At 33.9% G+C, this 7,659-nt stretch overlaps 1 long non-coding RNA gene across 1 annotated transcript in view; it reads left to right on the top strand.

Annotated features, from left to right (window-relative positions):
* Window positions 1-6,184: 6,184 nt before the first annotated feature.
* The window catches only part of LOC145117763 (uncharacterized), a 1,532-nt gene continuing 57 nt past the window's right edge, over window positions 6,185-7,659 (top strand). The window contains exons 1-2 of the long non-coding RNA XR_013712788.1: window positions 6,185-6,530; window positions 7,247-7,659. The exon at window positions 7,247-7,659 is cut by the window's right edge and continues 57 nt beyond it. This is a non-coding gene — a long non-coding RNA (uncharacterized LOC145117763). The remainder of the gene's footprint in view (window positions 6,531-7,246) is intronic.

The raw sequence follows: 7,659 nt of genomic DNA, 5'->3' as shown, positions 1-7,659 counted from the left end.
CTACAAGCACTCTAAAAATTCCACGGATCTACACCACAAATCAGTGTATTATATTTAAAAAAAATTGGCCTGCGAGTATAAATTCGATTCTTAGTTTATTGTCATTCACTTGTATTACTAACTTACAATAACTACACATACTACAAATGTGAATATGGCTTCGTCAATTATTCGAGCACTATATATTACTTTTCCAACAATCACAACTACACACCGACAAATGATGTTTGAGAAATTAATATATATATCCACGAATTTTGCGTATATAAGATGTTATGTTTGTCTAACAATTTGCATATAAATTTCCGATCTCTTTTTATATATGGCCTTTCATATATATATATATATATATATATATATATATATATATATATATATATATATATATATATATATATATATATATATATATATATATATATATATATATATATATAAAGAGAGAGAGAGAGAGAGAGAGAGAGAGAGGCACCTAGATGTCGACTCATCACATCCTGGGGTTGAAGAAGGTCCCAAGGGTTCGGGAACTAAAAAAAGAGATAAAGGCCTTTGACTCTTAAATTATTGAATCTTCATGAATTTCACTATTTCTATACTGTGTTGAAAACACACAATTGTTTGTTTTGCTTTTGTGCTCAAGAAAGCAAGAAGGGAGATCTTGTTGGTTTGTTCGATTATGTTTTTATAATGCTCATTTAATGATCTATCATATTCCAACAAATATTAATATCAATGTCTTTCGCATAGACAAGAGATCACGAGCATATCCCATTCCATCCATTTCCAACTTTCTGGGTGGGGTTACCAACTTCACCTCAATCCAATACAAATGCACACCAAATACAGTACAATATAGTACAACATAATGATAATCCTACTAATAACCCCGTCAAATGCAAAGGCAATAATCATCAAAATCAAAATCAATCACGAATGATAAAGAATCCGAAATAAATATAATAATAAGTTACAAGCAAAAAAAACTACATAAACACCCGTAATACACACATGTTCGTACGTACGTACTAACCTACTTCTTAAACATCATTTTTTTCATTCTCCATGACGTCCTTTTCTTTCTTTGTCCGCAAAGATGAAAACACAGATGAACTCAAAAAAGCTGCGTAGAAATGGAATGAATTTTCAAATTAATTTTTATATTATATGTGAATGCCATCTATAGTTTTAACTCTAGTTTATACATAATTTAATAGAATTATCATTTCTAAAAATAAAATATTAAACATAACACAAACTCACTAAAACTCATATTTGATTATGATTGAAAACATATTTTTTATGAATAAAAGTGTATCCAATTATTAAAAATAAGATAAATGAAAATTAAAAAATGGAAAGAACCACATTATATTTTAAAAAAAAACCTTCAATGTTTATATAGTTTCTTCTTAAATTAAATAAAATTTACATACCTAAAATTGATGTGGAATAAGCTAATCAGGTTCATGTGTCTGTCTGTCTGACTATTTGTCTGAATGTCCTCTTTTAGCCTTGCGACGTGAATGGCTTGGCTTGTTATTTCTAATCGGCTTTTTAGATTTCCACTACATTAAATTTTTAAAGTAAAAAAAAATAATAAATTATTCTATAATTCAAATAAAAATTCAAAATTAGCAGACAAATTAAATATTATAAACACTTACAAAAACATTGCTGATAAAAATCTGAACAAAATGATCACAAGAAGTGCCAATATAGCCGATGCGTGGAAGATAAAACATAATAATAATTCATCATTTCTGTTCTACTCTACTCTTCTCTTTTTATTTCTTTAACTCAAGAGTAAATTACATTTTTGGTCCCTAAGTATAGCTGCTTTTTGCAATTTTGGTCCTAAAACGTTTTCTCTTGCAATTTTGGTTTCTTATTTGAGGTTCTTGTAACTTTCTTGGTCCTTGTTACAAGTAAATGACTATTTTTGGTCCTTGAGTATACCCGGATTTTGCAATTTTGGTCCTAAATTATATTCATTTTACTTGGAATAGGGACCAAAAACATTAGAAGAACCCCAAATAAGGACCAAAATTGTAATAAAAAAAAGTTTTGGGACAAGAATTGAAAAAATTATCTATATTCAGGGACCATAAATGTAATTTACTCTTTATGTAATGGACTGATTGGGAAATGGGAACATGGCTTAATATTGAAGACTATATATGAGTGTTTCTTTTTTAGTTAACACCAAAACGACTTAAGAGAGAAAGTTAGGAAAATGGGCTCTCCTTATTAAGTCCTAACATTTTATATATTATTCCTTTAATCTTCGCAAGTGTGACATCATTTTTTATATATTTTTTTGACATCACTTATCCACACAACACTTAATAGAAAAATAAATAAATAAATAAATAATGAGAGAAAGAGAAAGAGATATACATCAAACCATATAAATTCCTTACTTGCAAGAGATTTTGTAATTTCATGCTTTTTTAGTGATTCTTCAACGGTTGCCTTGAACCTTCACATATAAACATATTTTTTTTTACAGATTTATAATTGTGAATTTCAATCAAATATTCCAAAAAAAAAGTTGAAAATAGTACCTGATTATGGTATACAGTTGCAGATTTAAGAAAAAAAAAGTTAGTGTGCAGTTGCGAGGGTGATGTAAAACTGCGGAGCAGCCGTAGCAATCCCCAAGTTAGTGTGTAGTTGTGGGAGTGATTTAATATTGCGGAGCAGCCGTAGAGTTCACTAGGATAGGATGCGGTTGTTGAAGTGTTATAGGACTACGAAGCAGCCATAGCATTCATTAGGTTGGTAGGCGGTGGCAATAGGGATGGAAGTTTATGATTTGTCTCATGGTATTCTCTAGGATGAATAAGATCATCACAGGGTTCGGTGAAGGGTTGTGAGTGGGCCTCAACATTTGTAATACTTGGGAAATCGTAGGCTGGGTTGGGGCCAAATGTGATGTCAGTACTCGGTTCAGTTTGTAGCCATCACTGGGGTTAAGCGGACTTGATGATTGTTCGTGAATTGGTTGGTTGAGTTGTCCTTCATTGGGAGTGAATGACTGATGGAGTCATGTTGGCGGATAGACCGAGACCACCTGTACGTGTTTAGTTTTTGAGTCTGGAGCTAAATTTGTTTTCGATGAGGATTTTTCGGTACCGGTAAGTGGTCGGAGTATATATGTTTCAGGTATCCGTAAATTTGTTCAGGACAGATAGGTTTTTGTGGTTCAGGATATGAATTTGAGTCATTGTGGAAATGGTTTGGAGTGATTTTGCCTTCCTGGGAGTTAGACATCGAGTAGGGATTTCAGTTTCAAGCGTAGCGGTTAGACACTCATGGGCTTAGAGCAAAGTTGAGGTTCATTCTTCGTTAGGTCTTGTGATTCCCGTTATTTTGGGTTCGACAGTAGTAAGGGTGGATGGTTATCAGAGTGAGGTGACATTCCCAGTCATCTTTGTGATTCAGGGAGTTCAATCAGGATTGTTTGGTTCAGCAGAAGAGATAGTAAGGAATGATTTCGAGGACGAAATCTAATTTAAGTGGGGGAGAGTTGTAACACCCTGTTTCGGGTCGTTTCATAATTCGGGGCGGTGATCCGAAGATAAAGTATCATAAGGCTTCGGGCTTTGGTAACAAGAGGTTTAGACTCATTTGGATATGGGTAATGTAGATTGTATGATCCAAGAGTTCGGTTGGTGCTTTGGAGTCAAAGGGTAAAATGTGAAAGTAGTGTTTTAGACTTATTTTATGAATTATGGATTTTAGTTCAATGTGTTTTAAGTCAAAATTAATTAGATAGAGGTGTAGAGCTCCTTAATACCTTTCCATGGATATAAAGATCGTCGAAATCAGAGTTGAAACGAAGAAGTTATGACCGTTTGAAGTTTGGACGGTTTTGGGTTAAGCTGAGTACGTTGGGTGTACAGGGGGTACGTTGGGCGTACTAGGGAATCCACAGTACACTGGGCGTACCAGGAGTATGCTGGTTATACACAGTCAATTCCTAAACCCTATTTTCGTGGTATGAGCCTTATTTAAGCTCCTTAACTTCCCCAAAACCATTCCATACTCAACCTCCACCTCTCTAACACCCTCCCATGAAACCCTAACCCTAGTTTGACCTTTTTGAGCTAAAAGAAGGTGTTTTTGAGTGCTTTGGAGTGTGCATGGTGCACCTTGTAGAAGAAGGAACTCTTTGGAGAAGTGTTGGTTGCATTGGAGCTTGTAGATTCAGACTTTGTTCACCTTGATCTCTCTTCTAGAGGTATAAAGTCTGAATCTTGTTGATGCATTTGTTAGATCTAGCTAGTTTTGGATGTTATGAGCGTTTGGTCATTTTAGTGCATAAAGTTTAGATCTTGTAAGTTTGTGACCTTCTTATGGATTAAGTTAGAAACTTTATCCATCTAAGCATCATTGTGATTCATCTGAAGGTTGGAGACTTGGACTTAATGAATTAAGTTGAAAAAGATGCACTTTTTGGTCCCTTTGATACTTAAAGTCTAGATCTTGGTGGTTTGAACCATTCTAATGGATAAAGTTGGAAACATTATCCATTATGGAGTTATTAGGATCCATAAAAATGTGATCTTGATCCTTCTATTCCTTCCATGAAAGTGTTATGATGTCTTAATGGATTAATATGTTAAGGTTTTGGCTTTTAGACCTTTTCTAGACATGGAAAGTTATAAAGGTGGAAACTTTATGACTTAGAATGATGTTGTGGGACTAGATCTAAGTGTTGGATGAAAGGGATTAAGAGATTAAGCACTTTAATGAAAACGTGCCTTCTGGTCGAGTACATTGGGCGTACCTTTGGGTACGCTGCGCGTACTCGTGAGGATTCTCGTCCCTAGATGGTGAGTACACCATGTGTACGAGCTGAGTATCCTGGGAGTACTCAACCTGAAGTTTGACTTGTTTACTTTGACTTCCGTTGGCCGTTGACTTTTTGACTAAGTTTGACCTTGGGTCACACTTGAGGGTTTTGGGCTATTAAATAAGATTTTATCTTGTTCTGTTATTTATGGATTTGAGGGTGCAAGCAGTGTAGAAAAGGGATCGTGTCGTAGTGTTTCAGGGTTCTTCGATTCAGATGAGTTTTCTCCCGGTGCTCGTGAGTTGAAGGCACCAATGTCGGCTCACTAAATTATGTATGTAGGATGCTAGCTGTCTTTGTGACTCTTGCATGTTTGTATGAGCCTGTGTGGTAGAATAGATGTATATGTGATGACCAGCTGGGTCTAGTTGTTATTATTGTGTTATGTTGTTTATATGGGACTGAGACTGCTGATAGTCTCCAGGGTTGCTGATAACTCATCGGGCGTGCTGTTAGCCCACTGGGATTGCTGATAACTCATAGTTGTTTATTTGTGTTGTGTTGTGTTGTGCATGGTATTTTGGTGAACTCACTAAGCTTTGTGCTTACGATTTGTGGTTTACATGTTTCAGGTTTTCTTATATTAAAGGAGGGGCACGGCTCGGTTGCATCGCATCAATTGGGGACTTGTGTACTTGATAACTTTTAATGATACTCTGATAAATGTTTTAAGATCTTGCAGTTGTGAATTAAATAAATACTTAAAGTTTTAATTGAAAATTTTAGGTTGAAATTTGTGGTGTTACAATAACATAGTACTAATTTAATATAATAAATTAATAATATATGTTATTTAAGAAATAATAGGTACTCATTCCTTTTGCCACCTCCTTGTTTCCTTTTACAGAAATTTCAACCGTCTTACCACTAAACCGGCAAACTTTTTGTTATACAAAAACCTAAATAATATAATATAACATATAACACTAATCATTAATTACATTATTTCATACATTATTATTATTATTATCTATTGTTGTTGTTTATTTTTATTATATATTTTTATGAATGTATACATGTATTTTGAAATATATAAATATACTTTTAAAGCGAAAAATTACGTTTTTAAAGGTATAAATGTATTTTAAAGGTATTTATATGTTTAAAAATGTATTAATATATTTTGAGTCCGGGTAATTCGTGCGTTGAGTCTCCAATTTTTTTTTTAAACTAGAAACATTCCTACAAATTGGATTTGTTATGGTGCTGGTCCCTCATCAAGACTAATATATCCTTATCTAATTTTTTTAATTTTAATTGTATTATTTACTATTTATTTATATATTCATAAAGGTAATACCCAACTCTTTTACCCTACCCATCCAACTTTTTTAACCTCCTCATTCTCTTCTTTCACTTCTTCCTTTCACTTTCCCAGTTTCCTGTCAGTCTGTCACCTCTCGTACTCCATCGAGCAACAACTTCTTCTCGCCGATCGCCCCAGCTCCACCGTCAAACATTGCCAAATCGTCGGAAAAACTCGAACATGAACCATGTCGCCAGAGAAGGGAGAGGCCTGATATCCCTTTATCGGCGCTTCTTCTTCTCGCTGTCGTGGAGTCGGGCTCTCAGTCTGAACTGTTTTTTCGGCCTCCACAACTCCTACAGCCTCAGCACCTCCGGGCTTCGGCATTTTCTTTCAGTATTTCACCTCTGCGGTGTCTGTTACTTAGTAAGTCCAGATTTGTTCTTTCCTCTTCAATTTCGTAAATTATTTTCGTTCCTTATATTATAGGTTTAGATTTTCTTTAGGGTACTTATTAAAAAAAAAAAATAGGTAATTAACTGTGTATATGTATGTTCTAGCTGTGTCTGTGTCTATGAAACGAAAAGGAGGATTGCTATTCTTTAAAAAGAAACTCTATAATACAACTACAATGAGTACAATATATGAATGTAGCTTGATTTTATTGGTTTTTTTTTTCATTTGCTTCTTGTTATATTATTGTTTCTATTTGTTTTGTAGGGTTAATGATTTACTTTTATTTTGTTATTATTTTTAATGTAAATAACTTCATAATTCTAGTTGTATTTTTTTTGTTCTAATCAAATTCTATTTTTTTTTTATCTTTTTCATTACCGTTTGTTAATTTTGGTATATAATGTATATTAAAATGGAAAAACAATCAACTTCAAATATTCAAGAGGTTAATAAGTTCTATTTTGGGGAATGATGTAAGAATATATCATATTAATCTCCTTGTTTATAATTTTAATATGTCATAAATTTGATTCAAAAATGTAATTTGTTTATAAGATTTTTTTAGCTTTGATTTCCGCCCCCTAGTTTGATCGATTAATGCAAATCTCAACTCTCAAGTTAATTACATATGAGTTCAACATCTTCCATGGCTAACTACAACAACTCACGAATCTTTCTTTTGCAAGGTTACCATTAGAGTCACGATCAAAATGAGCTATCACTACTAGAAAACATGGCGTTTTCCTACGGAAAATAGCTACGGAAAATTTCCGTAGCTAATTAGCTACGGAATCGCTACGGATCAGCTATAGAATGGGATGTCCTAGTTTAGTAACGGAATAGCTACGGAATAGCTACGGATGCGGGTACGTAGCTATTCCGTAGCTAATTAGCTACGGAATAGCTACAAATGCAAATCCGTAGTTATTCCGTAGCTAATTAGCTACGGAATGGCTACGGAATACCTACGGATACTAATTACCTACGGATTAGCTACGGAGTATGCTTTCCGTTAGAATTCCGTAGCTAATCCGTAGCTAAGTAGCTACGGATTAGCTACGGATTTTTCTTATTTTCAATTTTTCGGGCATCAAACGTC

This window comes from Lactuca virosa, chromosome 5 (assembly GCF_052849685.1).
Source record: "Lactuca virosa cultivar CGN04683 chromosome 5, Lactuca_virosa_CGN04683_v6, whole genome shotgun sequence".
Classification (NCBI taxonomy): domain Eukaryota; kingdom Viridiplantae; phylum Streptophyta; class Magnoliopsida; order Asterales; family Asteraceae; genus Lactuca; species Lactuca virosa.
Note: the sequence above shows the minus strand (reverse complement) of the source record. Positions and strands in the feature narration are given on the sequence as shown.